The 18,347-nt window shown below is 41.1% G+C and overlaps 1 long non-coding RNA gene across 1 annotated transcript in view; it reads right to left on the bottom strand.

The window, feature by feature from the left end:
* LOC140739807 (uncharacterized) overlaps positions 1-17,267 on the bottom strand; it is a 134,738-nt gene extending 117,471 nt beyond the window's left edge. The window contains exon 1 of the long non-coding RNA XR_012101753.1: positions 17,175-17,267. This is a non-coding gene — a long non-coding RNA (uncharacterized lncRNA). The remainder of the gene's footprint in view (positions 1-17,174) is intronic.
* Positions 17,268-18,347: the final 1,080 nt, after the last annotated feature.

Here is an 18,347-nt window from a genome sequence, read left to right as displayed (position 1 = left end):
TAGGAAAGATAGGTTAGTCTATGGGGGAGAGCCACATACCTTATGTAGATTGACAACCAGACTCTGAACATAAAAAAATAACTACAAGGAACTATTACACAAATTAGGATTGTATTCCTTGGATTTGGAATGGTGAAGGTTAATCATTTTGAAGTGAACATGACATCATGGAGAACTGATAAAGTACACAGATTCCTTACTTCCTCAGCTTGTGGTGTCTACAAGCAGACGCACAATCTCAAAATGAAAGCCATATTTTCAGAAGTTAGGAAAATCTTCTGCTTACATGTGATGGTATAAATCTGTAATGTTCTTCTGAAAATGGCAATGATCCCAGATCATTTATTTATTTTTTATCTGAGACTGAGAGAATTTTGTCCTGAATGGATACAAGATAAATTGGTAAATAAAACTGGGTCACAGATCAGCCATGATCTTATTGAATGATAAAATAAGGCTGAGGTGCTGAATAGTCCTCACCTGTTCCAAGGTTCTCTCAATAGATTATGTTAAACCAATGGCCTCATCATTGCATTTTGTGAGAGAACTCTCTCAAGTCTTATTCTTCGTATGATGCAAAGCAGGGCTTCAGAAGAATGAGGTGGGATCTCATTGAAACCAATTGAATACTGTAAGGCCTACATGGAGGGGATGATTCCAATAGTGTGCGGTCAAGCATCAGATTGCACAGCTTCAGAATACAAGGACATCCCTTTAGAACAGAGATGAGAAGGAATTTATTTTGCCAGAAGGTGGTGAATTTATGGAATTCATTTCCACAAATGGCTGTGGATGCCAAGTTATTGGGTATATTTAAAGTAGAAGTTGACAGGTTCTTGATTAGCAAGGGCTTCAAAGGTTACAGGCAGAAGGAAGGAGAATGGGGCTAAGAGGGAAAATAAATCAGCCTGATCAAATGGTGGAGCAGGCTTGAATGCCTAATTTTGTTCACGTGTCTATTTCTCTTATTGTAGTATGGACAACCAAAGTAGTTCATCACAAATTTTGGTTTCTTTTTCATCTTCATTTGAAAGAATTAACTCAGGACAGGCCAAGAATTTAGATCTTTTCAAGCATACCAGCTGCTTTTTCAACTGGAGGAGCCATGAAGGCCTTGAGAGATCAGATCAGTCTCTCAGGCTACCCATAATTGTCATGGATGACACTGTCTGAGATCTACAAAAGTTGGTTAACAAGCCAAGAGTTGTTGATTGCCTTTACTGCTCAAGTTGATGCACTGCCTAATTTACCACATGACCATTTGGAATTGATAGTGAAAGAGCAATTTCTCAATTTGTGAACAATTGTTTCCTCTTAACAAGTACCATCGGCTCGGGGAACTCAGCATGATACGGCAATAAGGCAGGCCTCCGTACACATCTTGACAGGAATCATATTGATCCCCCCACCCCCCATCCTACTTTAATGTAGACTTAGCCCTACTGTAGGATTTATTTCTCCGGGCTTCCCTGAGGATCGTCACCACTGTTCCTTCTAAGCTGTGCAGGTGCGTGGCCATGCGGTAACTGAAATGTTCCTGCACACATAGCCTTTGTTGCTACGTAGCTGGAATTTTAAAAATATAATATTAATATAGATTTGAAATCTCTGTTAATATAACTGTGAAATACACTGTGATTCATTATATGCTAATTAATATAATCCATAAATTTTCTAAATAATAATCATATCGCAACCATTACTTTGAAACATTTTGGAACTTCAATGTCTTTACATTGTCCGTGTTTCAAACTACAGCACTGTTACAAATTGTAACAATAAACACAGAATGGAAGTTGGTAGCTCATTGTTAATAAGCTGCTGGCGTACTGCATGCTGGCACCATCTAGTCAAAACATTTTACTTTTGCAATTGTGCCTGTCTGTTGTTTTCACTGCCTAAAATAGTTTACTTTTATTGTGAGTTGTGGTTTGTGTTTCTTTGATGAACATATTATAAAAAAAAGCTGAATGTGTCGCGCAGTTTTCTGGCTGTGTAAAAATTTCCCTGCTCAGAGTAATGGTTAGTCCATTAAAGGGAACATTGATTATCACCTTGTCATGGTAGAGAGGACTGAGAGGTTCTGAGATCCCGAGTGTGATGCCTGCTGGAGTTTGGCTCCTGGTAGGGTCATGCATGGTGGTAAGTTCAAGAGGGAAGTTCCAGACAAAGTGTAAGCCAATCAGAATGGCAGTGACAACAGAGGAAAGCTACTGCAGTGAAGAGTCACTGTGTGGTGGCTGCCCGTGTACCAGTCTCCCCACATTAAAGAAAGTCACGTACAGGAATTTTCCGTTAAGGAGATCCACCCTACAACCCATTTGGAGAACATCATACTCAATTCGGGTGATTGCATTATTGCTGTGCTGGGCTGGCCAGGCAGCGTAATGGCAAGCATAATCGCTTTGTAGCACCAGCGATCACTAGGAAGTGACTGTGGTAACCACTACGCGACCAGGATTCGGGATTTGATTCCTGCCGCTGTCTGTAAGGAGTTTGTATGTTCTCCTTATGATCATGTGCGTTTACTCCAGGTGCTCCAGTTTCCTCCACATACCAAAGATGTACAGCGAGCTGTGGCCACACTACACTGGTGTAGGAAGCGTGGTGACACTTGTGGGCTGCCCCCAGCACATTACAGGAAAATTATCCATTTCGTTGTATGTTTCAATGTACGTGTGACAAATAAAACAAGTCTTTCTGTTTTTCTTTCTTTCTGTGATAAAGTATCCACATTAAACACAAAGTACACTGCAGATGCTGTGGTCAAACAGTCAGGGCCCCAAACAGTCCTTCCAGGTGAGGCAACACTTCACTTGTGAGTCTGTTGGGGTAATCTATTGCATCCGGTGCGGCCTCCTCTACATCGGTGAGACCCGATGCAGATTGGGGGACCGCTTCGTCGAGCACCTCCGCTCCATCCGCCACAACAGACAGGATCTCCCGGTTGCCACCCACTTCAACTCTGCTTCACATTCCCATTCGGATATGTCCGAATAGTAGTGGCCTCCTCTACTGCCATGATGAGGCCAAACTCAAGTTGGAGGAGCAACACCTCATATACCGTCTGGGTAGTCTCCAGCCCCTTGGTATGAACATTGAATTCTCCAACTTCCGGTAATTCCCTCCCTCTCCCTTCCCCCATCCCACTTTCACTCTGCCTCTCTTCCAGCTGCCTATCACCTTTTTCATGACTCTGTCTTCTTCTACTACCCATAGTGCTTTCCCCTTACATTCGTTCTTCACCTCTCCTGCCTATCCCCTCCCTGCTTCCCCTCCCCCACCCCTTGATCTTTCCTCTTAGTTTTTCACCTGGCACCTTCCACCCTCCCCCCACCTTCTTTATAGGGCCCTTGCCCACTCCCTCTTCAGCCCTGACGAAGGGTCTCAACCCGAAACATTGACTGCTCATTTCCATGGATGCTGCCCAACCTGCTGAGTTCCTCCAGCATTTTTGTACGTGTTAAAGTATCCACATGACTGGAATTTGCTCTCTGAACGGGCAGTGGCCATAGAAACACCCATTATACTGAAAAAGCACCTAGGTGTGAGTATGATCGGCTGGAGCCTACAGCACTAACAACTGATAAATAGGAAGTACAATCACCCATAAGTCCATGCTTGGCCAGTGTGGACACAATGAGCTGACAGGCCTCCTTCTCCTCTGTAAATTTGCCTGTCCAAACATTCCCAGGGGCAATCAAATGAAGTGAAAATCTCATGCCATTCTGCTCCAACGTCATTTTACATGGAAATGCCCCACTGCATTTCTAAATTTGACATGTTCTGTTAATTGGTTCAAAATTAGAAGACACTTAGCCCTTGACCGTAAGGTGTTAGAGAGTGAAGATTGCCAGAGCCTAACTCACTTTAACAGGCCTTCATTAAGGCCAGAAGACAAAGCAAGCCTTCATCCATGAGCCTGGGATGGATTTGAACCCGGAACCAAAGGTCAGTTTCCAACACACTGCACCATTCAGTTCTTTATCCACATTATATCCAATCAACTGAAGAAAGGAAGGCCATCATTCATCACAGCTTCATTAGCTCAGAAGAAGGCCATTTGGTCCATTATGTGTTCCTTACTCCTAACCCATTACCTAATATATATTAACATTTACGTTTCAATATATTCATGCAATAACTTTTTTACCAGTAGACGTCACCAATAATATTTAATTAAGAATTAGAATTGTAATTTATATATTGCTGAAAAATATATCCCTCGTGTGCACCTTTTCAATATTACAATGTCAAACGTGCTGTGCATTAATATCTTATTTACTTTAAACACATTAGCCTGCAGCTTCAGCCTTCTACTAGTAGGTGAGTGGCGTGTTGCCTCAACAGAACAGCACAATAAAAGGTCATCATTTAATGTGAGAATAAAATCACACTTTGTAGACTAGCTCATTCAGAAAGTGCCCTCGGCAAAGAGCGGCTCTTTACAGTATAACAGTTCTTCTCTCTTCCCCCTTTGTAATCCAGCATTTGGCATTCTAATTGAGTACTATACTCAGAGACTCACATCTTCTGTGCTGAACTTTTGTGATAGTTTGCAGAACCTAGCCCTGTTTTTTATCACTCATTCTAACAAGGGCAATATCGATATAAATTCTAAATAATGAGAGAGATTTAACGTATGCAGAATCTACGCAGAATTATGGTCGATGTATCAACTAATTAAGAAAATCTCTTTGCTATTGTGCAAACTTTCTAGCGTGACACTGACATGCATAATCCTGATCTTGGCTTCATATTTTACACCAATTATGCATGTTCATACTGCTCACTGAGCTGAATATTGTCAATCTATTATCTCCTTTGAGGCACCATGAAAGAATCCTCAGCTTTCTCTCTACAAATGGTTTTGTGCAGGGATAGAATTTCTGATTTCACACTCCTAACATGAAGCCTCGATCAGCAGAAGCTCTTGTTGACAGACCACAATTTTATGTCCATTAAAGTTAAAGGACTGGGCTTGCTAGGCAGTGTGATGATTTCCCGATGTAACATGAATCTCTATCACATTAGGAAGGTGCAATGCAAACAGTCATCTCGCAAGCTACGTACTTTTAAAAGAAATGCAAGTTTTCTAAAAGTGATGTTAATTTATTTTTTGGGTAACCTGCAAAGTGCGCATGTCAATATGTCAAGCAACTCCTCTACACAGCTGTTGGAATCCTGATTGAGCGTTTCCAGAAACTTGTTAACTAATCTGCTTTCGCATTGCATTTTGTGGTGAGTTTTACAAACCTCTTGCAAACTTAAGTCTTTATGATTCTTGGAACTGGAATTGGCTTATTATCGTTAGTGTCAGGAGGTAAGTAAACAGCTTTGTCTTGAATACAGTACACGCAGGTCAAATCTTTACACAATGCATTGAGGTGGTACAAGGTAAAACACTATCGAAGTTCAAAAGTTCAAAGTAGATTTATTATCAATGTACATACTGTATATGTCACTATATACAACCCTGAGATTCATTTTCTTGTGGGCATACACAGTAAATCCAAGAAACACAATAGAATCATTGAAAGACTGCACCCACCAGGACGGTAAAACAACCACTGTGCAAATACAAAACAAAAAATATAGTGCAGGTTGAGTATCCCTTATCCCCAAAAATCCAAAATTCGAAAACCTTCGAAATCCAAAATTTTTTTGAGTGCTGACATGATGTCACAAATGGAAAGTTCCACAAGGCACTGGGAAGGTTCTAAGCCTTGTGCGGGTCTCAACGCACCATAGACAGTTCTGAAAAGTAATCTCACATATGTAATGGACAGAGGTTAATGAAAATTAGAAAAACACTGCATCAAGTGAAAATGAAGATCTCGATTGTGTATTGAAAGAGTGGATTCATCAGTGTCGGAGTGAACATATACAGCTTAGCGGTACGCTGGTTATGAAACAAGCCACAATCTATCACAATGAACTGAAAATTGAAGATAATTGTTTATAGTCAGCAGTCTGGTTGTAGAAATTTTAAAATAAACATGGCATTAAATTTTTAAAGGTCTACAGAAATTCATTGACGTATTTTGATAGTAGATGATCAGCCATGATCTCAAAATGGCGGTGCAGGCTTGAAGGGCCGAATGGTCTACTTCTGCACCTATTGTCTATTGTCTATTGTATTTGCCAAGTATTTTTCACTGATGAAAATATAATAAAGAATGAGTCTATCATTCTGATTCTTTTTATACCTTGCTTAAAACCTAGAAAAAGTCAAATACAAATACAGTGTACTGTGAACTTCTAATCAAAACACAGCATTGTAGGTGGAGACTGAAATCCTGCCATTGTTTATTGTTTGTTCAACAGTTGATTCAGGTATTCTCCCGATGTTGCTTTTGTTACCCTGCACACAGTATATTTTCATTATATTATTGGTATGTAATAACTTTTACTGTTAAGTACATATGTGTGATGAACAAGTGTAAGACGAAGTCTGCTTGCTGGTAGCACAGAAATTCAGAGTTGGAAATGATGGTGATCTCAAGCTATGTATCTCGTTATAAGACATAGGAGCAGAATTAGGTTATGTGGCCCATCAAGTCTGCTCCACCTTTTCATCGTGGCTGATCCCCAATCTCCGGCCTTCTCCCCGTATCCCTTCATGCCCTGACCAATTAAGAATCCATCAACCTCTTCCTTAAATATTCATACAGACTTAGTCTCCACAGCTGCCTGTGGCAATGAATTCCAGAGATTCACCATCTCTGGCTAAAGAAATGTTTCCTTATCTCTGTTCTAAAAGGGCGTTCACCTATTCTGAGGCTGTGTCCTCTGGTCTTAGACTCTCCCACCATGGGAAACATCCTCTCCACATCCACTCTATCAGGGCCTTTCACTATTCAATAAGTTTCAATAAGGTAACCCTTCATTCTTCTGAATTCTGGTGATACAGGCCCAAAGCCATTAAATGCTTTTCATATGACAAGCCGTTTAAATCTGGAATCTTTCTTGCGAACCTCCCTTGAACCCTCTCCAGTTTCAGCACATCCTTTCTAAGATGTGATTATATATTCCAAAATCTGAAGAAAATCCAAAATCTGAAACACTTCCAGCCCCAAGCATTTGGATAAGGGGTACTCAAACTGTAGTGATAAATAAATAAGCAATAAACATTGAGAACATGAGATGAAGAGTCCTTGAAAGTGAGACCATAGTTTGTGGGAACAGTACAGTGATGGGCAAGTGAAGCTGGGTGAAGTTATCCCCTTGGGTTCAAAACCCTGTTTGTTCACTGTTAATAATTGTTCCTGAACCTGGTGGTGTGGGCCCTGAGGCTTCTGTACCTTCTTCCTGATGGCAACAAATAGAAGAGCATATGGTCTGGATGGTGCAGGTCCTTGATGATAGACGATGCTCTCCTGCAACAGTACTCCGTGTAGATGTGCTCAGTAGTGGGGAGGGCTTTACCCATGATGGACCAGGTTGAATCCACTACTTTTGTAGCATTTTCCATTCAAGTGCTTTGGTGTTTCCATACCAGACCATGATGCAACCAGTCAATATACTCTCCAAAAAAGGTTGTCAAAGTTTTAGATGTCATGCCGTATCTTCACAAACTTCTAAGGATGTAGAGGTGCTGCTGTGCTTTCTTCATAATGGCACCTACGTGCTGGGCCCAGGACAGATCCTCTGAAATAATAACAGACAGAGAGACATACTTTATTGATCCCGAGGGAAATTGGGTTTCATTACAGTCACACCAACCAAGAATAGTGTAGAAATATAGCAAAATAAAACCAGAAATAATTAGATAATAATAAGTAAATTATGCCAAGTGGAAATAAGTCCAGGACCAGCCTATTGGCTCAGAGTGTCTGACACTCCAAGGGAGGAGTTGTAAAGTTTGATGGCCACAGGCAGGAATTACTTCCTATGACACTCAGTATTGCATCTCGGTGGAATGAGTCTCTGGCTGAATGTTCTCCTGTGCCTAACCAGTACATTATGGAGTGGATGGGAGACATTGTCCAAGATGGCATGCAACTTGGACAGCATCCTCTTTTCAGCCACCACCGTCAGAGAGTCCAGTTCCACCCCCACAACATCACTGGCCTTTCGAATGAGTTTGTTAATTCTGTTGGTGTCTGCTACCCTCAGCCTGCTGCCCCAGCACACAACAGCAAACATGATAGCACTGGCCACCACAGCCTCGTAGAACATCCTCAGCATCGTCCAGCAGATGTTAAAGGACCTCAGTCTCCTCAGGAAATAGAGACGGCTCTGACCCTTCTTGTAGACAGCCTCAGTGTTCTTTGACCAGTCCAGTTTATTGTAAACACCATGGAATTTAAAGTTGCTGACCTTCTTCCCCTCCAATCCCCGAAAAGGACTGGCTTATGGACAACCAGTTTCTTCCTCCTGAAATCAATAATCATCTCTTTGTTCTTGCTGATATTGAGTGAGAGGTTTTTATTATGGCATCACTCAGCCAGATTCTTGAACTCCCTCCTATATGTTGATTCAGCCTATGACAGTGGTATCATCTGCAAACTTAAGTATGGCATTGGAGTTGTGCTTGGCCTCATGGTCATAAGTGTATATGACTATGTATACAACCTTTTGGTGTACTTGTGCTGATGGAAATTGTAGAGGAGGTGTACTTTCTGGTGTCTGCAAGTGAGGAAATCAAGGATGCAATTGAACAATAAGGTACTATGGCCAAGATCTTGAAGCTTATTGAATAGTTTTGAGGGGAAGATAGTTTTGAGTGCCCAGCAGTTGTTCAATAAAGAACGTCCAGTTGTATGCGTTTTCTCTGTCCAGATGTTCCAGAGTTGAATGGAGAGCCAATGAAATGGCTTCTGCTCGGGACCTGTTGTCTCCATACACAAACTGGAGCAGATCCAAGTCACTTCTCTGCCACTTCTGTCATCTTTCTCCTCTTTCTCAATCTCTCTGTTTCCAAACCAGCTACTGACAGCTTTCATAAACATACTGATTCCCAAGCCTATCTTCACTGTACCTCATCCCACCCTGTCTCCTGTAAAAATACTATTCCTGTCACCACTTCAGCTTTTTCCAGGATATTTATTATTTATGAATGGCAGCCGGGATAAACCAGAGTGGATTGAAGAAGGCTACCTCCACTTGCAGAGAAGAACACAAGTAGTAAACGTGACTATAAGGTAGTCACGGAAAACTTCGATAGGGAACTCAAAAGAAACATCTTTGGATAAACTACAAGCCAGTGAGCCTTACTTCACCAGTAGGTAAATTAGTAGAGAAAATGGTGGGATTTCTGTACATATGGAAGGTTAGGAGCTGATCAGGGATATTCATGGAGTTTTTATCTGTCTCACTATGATTGAGTGTTTCAAAGAGGTACCTCAGAAGACTGATGAAGATAAGGCAGTAGATGCTATCTATATGGACTGTAGTAAAGCATTTGACAAGATCCTGTATAATAGGCTGATACCTGGAATCCAAGAAAATCTGACTAATAGGATCCAAATTTGTCTTGGTGATAGGAGTCACAAAACGGTGGAATGACAGTTTACTGTTTGGACATTTATGACCAGTGCTGTGGGGCAGTTGTCACAATGGGACCCTTTTTATTTGTGATTTGTAAACAACGTGGATGTGAATTGATTTATTGCGCAACGGCATGGAACAGGCCCTTCTGCCCCTTTGAGCCATGTTGCCCAGCAACCCCCAATGTAGCCCAAGCTTAATCACGGGACAATTTACAATGACCAATCAACCTACTAACTGGTACAACCGGTGGGAGGAAACTGGTGCAGATGGAGAAGACCCATGCATTCCATCAGAAGGATGTACAGATTCTGTCATACATTCTAAATACAGAATGTAGGCGATGTGATTAGTACGTTTTTAGATTACATGGAAGTTGGTGCTATTCAGGGTAGACAGGAAGGTTGTCTTAGGCTATAGCTCAGTGGAAAAGTTGGCTGGACTATAGACAGATGGAATTTTATCACAAAAAATACGAATCAATGTACTTTGGTAAATCAAAATGGGATAACATATATATAATAAATTGTCCGACACTAAGGAAAATTGAACAGAAGACCTTTGTGTTTCATGGCCATTGTTTCCTGAAAATGGCAATCAAGTTTGACAAGTTTCTATCCCTACATTTAAAAAGACATTTAGGCAGACACTAAGAGCTGCAATAGTAAGGAATAAGAGCTGATTATGGATTATAGGACGAAGAAACCAGAGGTCCATGAGCCATTCCTCATTTGGGGATCGCAGGTGGTGAGGATTAGTAACTTTAAGTTCTTTTGTTGTGTTTGCAGAGTTTGTCTTCTTTGCACATTGATTGTTTATCAGTCTTTGTGTGCAACTTTTCATTGATTTCTTTGTCCTACTGCGAATACCTGCAAGAAAATGAACCTCAGGGTAGTATATGGTGACATGTACATACTTCGATAATAGATCTTTTGAACTTTGAACTTTGACACTCATATAGGCCGTGTGTTGAAGGATACAGGTCTAAAATGGACAAATGGGATAGGTGTAGATGGCAATCAGGCAATGGCAAGGACGCAATAACCTGAAGGGTCCATTCCTGTGCTTACAACTCCATGACTATATACCATGGTCAGAATGAATCCATTTATCCAGCATTTTGTGTGTGTTGCTGCAATAAAATTCTCTTTCTATAGCAACAGTGAAAATCCTAACCCATTCTGAGATGATACTCTATTCAAATAATGGACAAGCAAGTTTCTACTCATAAACGCAAGAGATTCTGCAGGTGCTGGATATCCAGAGCAACACGCACACAATGCTGGAGGAACTCAGCAAGTCAGGCAAGGTCTATGCAAATGGATAAACAGTTGACATTTTGGACCAAGACCCTGCATCAGGACTGGAAAGGAAGGGGGAAGACACCAGAATAAAAAGGTGGGGGTGGGGTAAAAGGAGGGAGAGCAAGCTAGAGGCGATAGGTGAAGATAGGTGGGTGGAAAAGGTAAAGGACTGGAGAAGAAGGAATAATGGGAGAATGGATCATAGGAAAAAGGGAAGGGGGGTTACCGGGGGTGTTGATAGGCAGGTGAGGAGAAGAGGTAAGAGGCTAGTGTGAGGGATAGAAGAAGAGAGAAAGGGGAGGTAAAAAGAAAAAAATATTCCCAGGATGTTTTAAAGTTTCAATATACATGTCACACAAGGCAAATAAAGCTAAACCCTTTCCAGTGTTCCTCTGCCCTAAGATCAGCATGACGCTTAAGATTGGATACTTATTAAAAAATAAAGCTGATGTAAATGATTCAGAAGGCAAGCATTAACTCTGACATTATCAATATCCATGCCTTAGAAGAAGAAATTAAATTCTATCGAAGACTAAAGACACAGGGAGTCATCTCAACTCCGCAACGACAATATCATAAGCAAAGTAAAACTAACAACTGCAGGAACTCAGCAAGTAAAACCACTAATGTGGAAGCAAAGGAATAGTTGACATTTTGGGTCATGACCCTGCAGTAGTTCTGGGAGCACGGATGGCAGATAGCCAGTATAAAGTGATGAGAGGGAAGGTTGAGGTAAGTGATGGCATGTCAAGACGTACAAACAAGCTGGATGAACTCAGCAGGTCGGGCAGCATCCGTTGAAATGAGCAGTCAACGTTTCGGGCCGAGACCCTTCGTCGGGAGTCCTGACGAAGGGTCTCGGCCTGAAACGTTGACTGCTCATTTCAACGGATGCTGCCCGACCTGCTGAGTTCATCCAGCTTGTTTGTATGCCTTGATTTGACCACAGCATCTGCAGTATACTTTGTGATGGCATATGATTGGTGAAACTAGGTGAGGTGGGAGATGATGACATAAGATGCCTGGTGATAAAGGTGAAGGGTGGAGTTAGGAGAAAGAAACTGATGGATGACAAGTAAAGTTGGGTAAGGAAAGGGATTACTACAGATTCTAGCATCTGTTGTCTCTTTCATTTCCAATGTTGTGAGCATGTTGTTCTATGGCTCAAAGGACTAATAGTTTTCAACAACAATACTTCACAAGCTCAAGATGCTGGAAATCCAAAGCAACATATGCAAAATGCTGGAGGAACTCAGAGGTTTAGGCAGCATCCATAGAGGGGAATAAAGAACTGACATTTCAGGCTGAGACCCTACATCAGGACTGGGGTGGCTTGATAACACAACGGTTGGAGTAACGCTATTACAGCGTTTTAATTCTGTGGCTGTCTGTAAGGAGTGGATGCATGAGTTTCCTCTGGGAGCTCCGTTTCCTCAAGTATTTCAAAGAGGTACAGGTTAACAGGTTAATTGGTCACATGGTAACTGAGTTTCAGAGGATCATTGGCTGGAAGGGCCTGTTACTATGCTGTGTCCCTTAAATAAAAAGCTGATGTAAGTGATTCAGAAGGCAAATATTAACTCTGACATTATCAATATCCATGCATTAGAGAAGAAATTAAGTTCTATCGAAGATTAAAGACACAGAGAGTGATCTCAACTCCAAATGACAATATCCTAAGCAAAGTAAAACCAATGACTGGAGGAACTCAGCAAGATGAAACTCAAAGAGTTGCTTCAGAAGACTAAACTTGTTGTGAATAGGAAGAGATAAAGAAGGCATGGGTGCTAAATCTCACTAAGTAAACAGCCCTACTCTGTAAATCAGATGGGAAGTGTAACAGGGTTCATTTCAGGAAGGCATGGTGGAGCACATCCGAAAGAGTTGAGTGCATTCTAATGTGGTGACAATTTAGGCGACCAACCAGCAGCCACGTGCTAGTTTGTGGGAGCCATGTGTGCCATCTGAGGTAGGAAGCGGGCTAAGGAAACAGTTTCCGAAGCCTGGCTAATCAAAGATCTAACGCTGAAACCACAAACCAGCACTGCTGTGTGGCATTTGTCCTTTGAACCACCTTTAAAAGACATTTGCTTCAGTGCTGCTGCTGTCCATTTATTTCAAATTCTGAAAATATGTAACTTCATGGGCACTAGCCTCCCCACCATTGAGGACATCTTCAAAATGATTTAAAAAGGTGGCATTCATCATTAAGGACCACCACCACCCAGGACATGCATGCTCTCATTACTATCATCAGGGAGGAGGTACAGAAGCCTGAAGACACACACTCAACATTTTAGGAACAGCTTCTTCCCCTCCACCATCTGATTTCTGAACAGACAATGAACCTATGAATACTATCTCGATATGTTTGTTGCTCTTTTTTTGCACTGCTTTTTTAAAATTTCTTAAATATATATTTTGTATTACAATTCATAGTATATGCTTGTATTGCACTGTTCTACTGCCACAATACAACAGATTTCACGACTTGCCAGTGATAATAAAGCTGATTCTTAATTGACCTGGCTCATAATTTAGAAAAATCAGATAAAATATGGTGGTATAGAGAACGTGAAGCCTAACAGTAACTCTAGAATGCCTTGGCAAATAATTCAGTAACAGAAGATGAAGTCTCAACTTTGCAGCTAGGGAATTTAAACTCATTTAATCAATTAAATCCGGAGTGAAAAGCTAGCATCTAATGATGAGCATGAAAATGTTGGGCTGTCCTAAAAACCCATCTGGCTCATTAATAACATTGAGGGAATGAAATCTGCTGCCGTTACATTTTATCTTACTCCAGCTCCATAACAATGTGGTTGACCTGCGGCAGCACATTAAAATGTCTACATAGATCAAGGGCTATTGGGTTTGCAAAGGGCATGCAACATAGAAACAGACCTTCTGGTCCAATTCAGAAACATTACCCTTCAACCATCAGGCTCCTGAACTGCCATGGATAACTTTAATCACCTCAACTCTAAATTGATTCTAAATCAATGGACTCACTTTAAAGGATCTACAACTCATGTTCTCAGTATTATTTATTATCAATCTATTTTCTTAATTATCTATTTATCTATTAATTAGGTAATTGCCCAGTTTGTCTCTGTTTTATGCATTGGTTGCTTGTCAGTCTTTCTTTGTGCACAGTTTTTTAATTGATTCTATTGTATTTTGGTGTTCTACTCTGAATGCCTGGAAGAAAATGAATCTCAAGATAGTATAGAGTTTGTACATTGTCTCTGTGACCACGTGGGTTTCATCCGGGTGCTCTAGTTTCCTCCCATAGTCCAAAGGTGTACAGGTTGGTGGGTTAATTGCTCAGTTTATTGTCCCGTGATTAGGCTAGGATTAAATCAAGGGATTATTGGGCAGTATGGTTCAATGGTCCAGAAGGGTCTATTCCGTGCTGTATCTCAATAAATAATATGGTGACATACAGTATACATACCACAATAATAAATTTGCTTTGAACTTTGAATGAGTTCATGCTGTAGTTGTGCTCTACTGGACTCGCTTCCTGTCAGAAACAAATAACTTTATTTTAAAAAGTTCTTTTTTGCCAGTTAGTTTATTTTTCTCAATGCCACCTCGTGCATATGCATTGTCCTTGGAGTGTTTACCTTTTATGTCTAAGTGTTTGTCTTTGCACTAGCTCTGGTTTTTCCACTTTGTTTTGCAGGTGTCACATTTGGGATCATGGGAATTGTTAACCACTTTGTATTTATCACTCTTATTCAATTTGGGATCATTTAATTAGCATGCTATTTTCAATGTCCGGAATTCCCAAGTGCTCCAGGGTGTATATGGGGAGTGGTGACATGCCAACCTCTCTCTGTTGGGTCATTGTGTTTCCCTGTCAGATGAAACTCAGACCGAATTCCTCTGTGTATCAGGAGTGATCTCGGTTTGTCAAGATTCTCTACAGTTTACCTGAGCTCTTGTTAGTTTTTTCTTGCTAATTTCTGCAATAAATCTTTACTTTTATTTTAATTGCGATTGTCTCTGTGATTCCTGCACTTGAGTTTGCCAGTGACCCTCATACTTCCAGTTTTTCCTCATCTATGTTTTCCAGCTTCCCCAGAAAGTATTCAGACTGTGGACTTCCCTGAACTTCCGTTTTGAGTGTTATTTCTTTATTTTTTATTGCTTGCACGATTTGCTCTTTTTTTTACACGTTGGAAGTTTGATTAACCTGTTTTTAACTGGGATCTATTGGGATTCTTTGTTTTTGTGGCTGCCCATTAGAAGGCAAATTTCAAAGTTGTATATGGTATACATACTTTGATAATAAATGTGCTTTGAACTTTGAACTTTTGAAATTTAATGCCAACCATTTTAACCACTTCCTATGGTAGTAAGTGAAGTGTGTCAGCAATAAAATGTCAACCTATCTAAGGCCGCCCATATCCAGTGACTGAATAATAAAATAACTGGGTCTCCTTTCCGAATAAAAACCTAGCTGTGGCCCTCCATCTGTGTGAGCAAATGAATATCCCAGCTTTTAAACTGGGCCAATAACTCTGCCGTTGAAAGTATTTACTGCATTGCACGATGAGGAGGCTCAATGAAATCTGTTCAAATATTTAGTGACATCTGAGGGACAATGTTCCCTCACCTAAGTATATTTCCCATCAATAAATCTGACATTCCTCATGCTGTCAGTAATAAAAAGCATATGGAAGCATTAAATCAAAAGCCAAACTATTAAACAACATTGACTTAAGAGCCACATATAGTGCGTTGTTCAAATAACCAATTAGATATTTTGAATGCTGGAGCATTTTTCACCTTGTCACACATCTGTTGCAGATCTATGACGGAATGCTGTTTTATTGGCCCAGGCACTTCTGGGAAGAATTGTGTGTGTGCAAACTGCTGCCTATGTTTGTTTGCTTTGCGCTCTGGAACTTTCCAACCTCATGTCCTATTCTTTCCTGTTTCTCTGTTTATTAACGGGGTAACCCCATTAGTCCTGTCTTCTCCGAGGATCAGTGCCTTGTCACGGTGGAGAGGCTTGTGAGCTCCTGAGATCCCAAGAGCGATGCCCCCTGGACCTTAGCTCCTGACGGGGTCATCCATGGCGGCAATGTCAAGGGGAATGTTCCGGATAAAGAGCGATCCAACTGAGAACGCAACGGTGGAGCTGGCAGAAGGTGATGACGCATCACAATGGCAGTGAAGGTGGAGGAAGGCTGCAGCAGTGAAGGATCCCCAGTAGTCTTGCATGCTACGTCCCTGGACCCTGACCCCAATCTGTCAAAGACCATGTGGTGACTGCCCATGTATCAGCCTCACCCCGTTAAACAAAGTCATGCACGAATGTTCTCCCTTAAGGGAATAACCCTTTAGAAGAACATCATACTCAACTCAAGTGATCAGTACTGCTACTGCTAGTCCTGTACTACTCGCTAGTTAATAATATGCATTCATATAGTTGTAACTACTTTGGACTTCCTCTGTTCCAAACACATTAGGCAACACAGTCCCCGTCCTCCTCCTCCTTATTGCTTTCTTGAATAATGATAGGCCAACAACCAAGTCTAGGCGCTGCACAGAAGCAGTTTTATAAAAAGACATGCTATCCAGGGTATTCCTCTAACTTGGCGACCACATGGCAAAATAACACAAACACTTAACACCTTCATCAGAAATTCCTTTCTCCACTAAGGTGTTGGAGCCTTCCCCGTGCTTTAAATAAAGCTGGATGACGAACGCACTAAAGAGCGGAATGTTAAATTTCAGATAAACGTGTGAAGCAGTTGTTTGTGTAGTTTATCCTCTGGGTCTCCAAACTGGTAAATTATGGGGGTCTTTAACTATCAACCAAACAGAATTTTTAAGAATATTTATAATTAATGTAGAAAATGACGGAGTCAGGGAGAGAGAAAGCAAATAAAATTCTGCAAAAAATTCTGTTTTATCAAGCTCTATCATTTCAAGACACTTGGTGGTTTCACAGCTGTAATTATTATTTGCATTAGCACCTGCTAATGATGTAAAGACTAGAAGATAACATCTTCACGAAGTTTCTCCAGAATCCCTGATACTTCCAGAGATTGCACGAGATTTTGTCGAGTACCATTGACATTATTCCTCTACATGACTTCTCTCCATTCTCCCTGGATTTACAAAAGGTGCATACCTTGCCAAGAAGGTAAGTGAAGGCATCAGCTCACAAAAACCAATAACACAGACAATTCCTTTTCCTTATTGCCTGGTATCACTAACTCCAGGAAAGGCAGAGTGTGGCCAATTCCAGGAGAAAATCTTTGCAATTTGCAATGAACTGCATAAGTGAACCAATCAAAATTCAGGAGACCATGATATGTTCTCAATAAAGATACATAACTCACAAGCATCTCAACTTACCAACATGTCCCATTCCATAACAAAGGCCAACTCAGTCTGTTCCCTGAAGACCTCCGATTAGGGTATTCAACAACTACATTCACTGCTTCCTTTTGTAGTGGGAGGATGCATTGAAGAAAAGACTAAAGGAGATAAGAAAATAATTTGTAAAATGGATGGGCAAAATTAAAATAATAAAATAAAAATGCTAGCTTCAATATTAACATTTATAAATCATTGAGACTATTTCATTGGTCAAAGTGCTCTGTTTCAAATCACAATAACCCTGCCAGCAGCCAAATAAAAACGATACATTCTCCTGTGATGGGACTGCTAATAAATTGCTGGGGCTTTCCATGAATAATAATGTCTTAGAGTGGAGGAGAGAGAATCCTTTCTGGACCTGCTCCCAATGGTATCTGACCTGATATCACAAGGCAATTTTACATTTTAAAGAAGCACTGTGGCTCTTTTTTTAGCTTCCCTGCAGTTTGAGAATTCAGATTTGAGATTTAGAATGTTCATAGCAAACTCCCTTCTCTGATTGTTGTGCTTGCTCATAGTGAGAAGGCAGGCTCTGCCCCTTGCTTGCCATACCTCCTGATAAATTGTAATTAGAAGGAGCCGGGTAAATGATAAATATTTGAAGAGTGGAAACCCTGTAGTACTCTCCTATCCTCCGCAGTCAAAATACGCCACCCGTTAAACAACCTTCAATCTTTATTTTTCAGTTCAGGGTCTAGGCCTCAACTCCGCGCTTGAAGACAGGCAACATGGATGTGTGACAAAGGACGTCCCTGGATGTTTGGCTGGCCCAGGATGGTGTCTTCATGGGATCAGGTGTCCATGCAAGAAAGGGATGCAAGGGCCTGGAGTTCAAGATCCTGTCATCAGCTAGTCCGGTAGTTAACACCAAAGATCAAAGCTCGAAGGTCGATCGGAAGGTTGAAAGTCGAAGCGCAATGACTGAAGTCTGGATCGTGGAGGCTGAAGATTGGAGACTTGAGGCTTGAAGGCCTGGGGTTGGGAGGACTGTGTTGTGATGATATTGGGTTCATTTTCTGCAAAGCCCTAAATTCAAAAGGAGATCTTAAGCAAATATGATATAGGTATTTACAAGTATGTGTGCACTAGGGAGATTATACTGTATCAACCTACTCTTCAAGGACTAGCTTACTTCCCTGTTTACTCTCT

This window comes from Hemitrygon akajei, chromosome 16 (genome assembly GCF_048418815.1).
Source record: "Hemitrygon akajei chromosome 16, sHemAka1.3, whole genome shotgun sequence".
NCBI lineage: Eukaryota > Metazoa > Chordata > Chondrichthyes > Myliobatiformes > Dasyatidae > Hemitrygon > Hemitrygon akajei.
The sequence above is the reverse complement of the archived record's forward strand: the minus strand, read 5'-3'. Positions and strand labels throughout refer to the sequence as shown.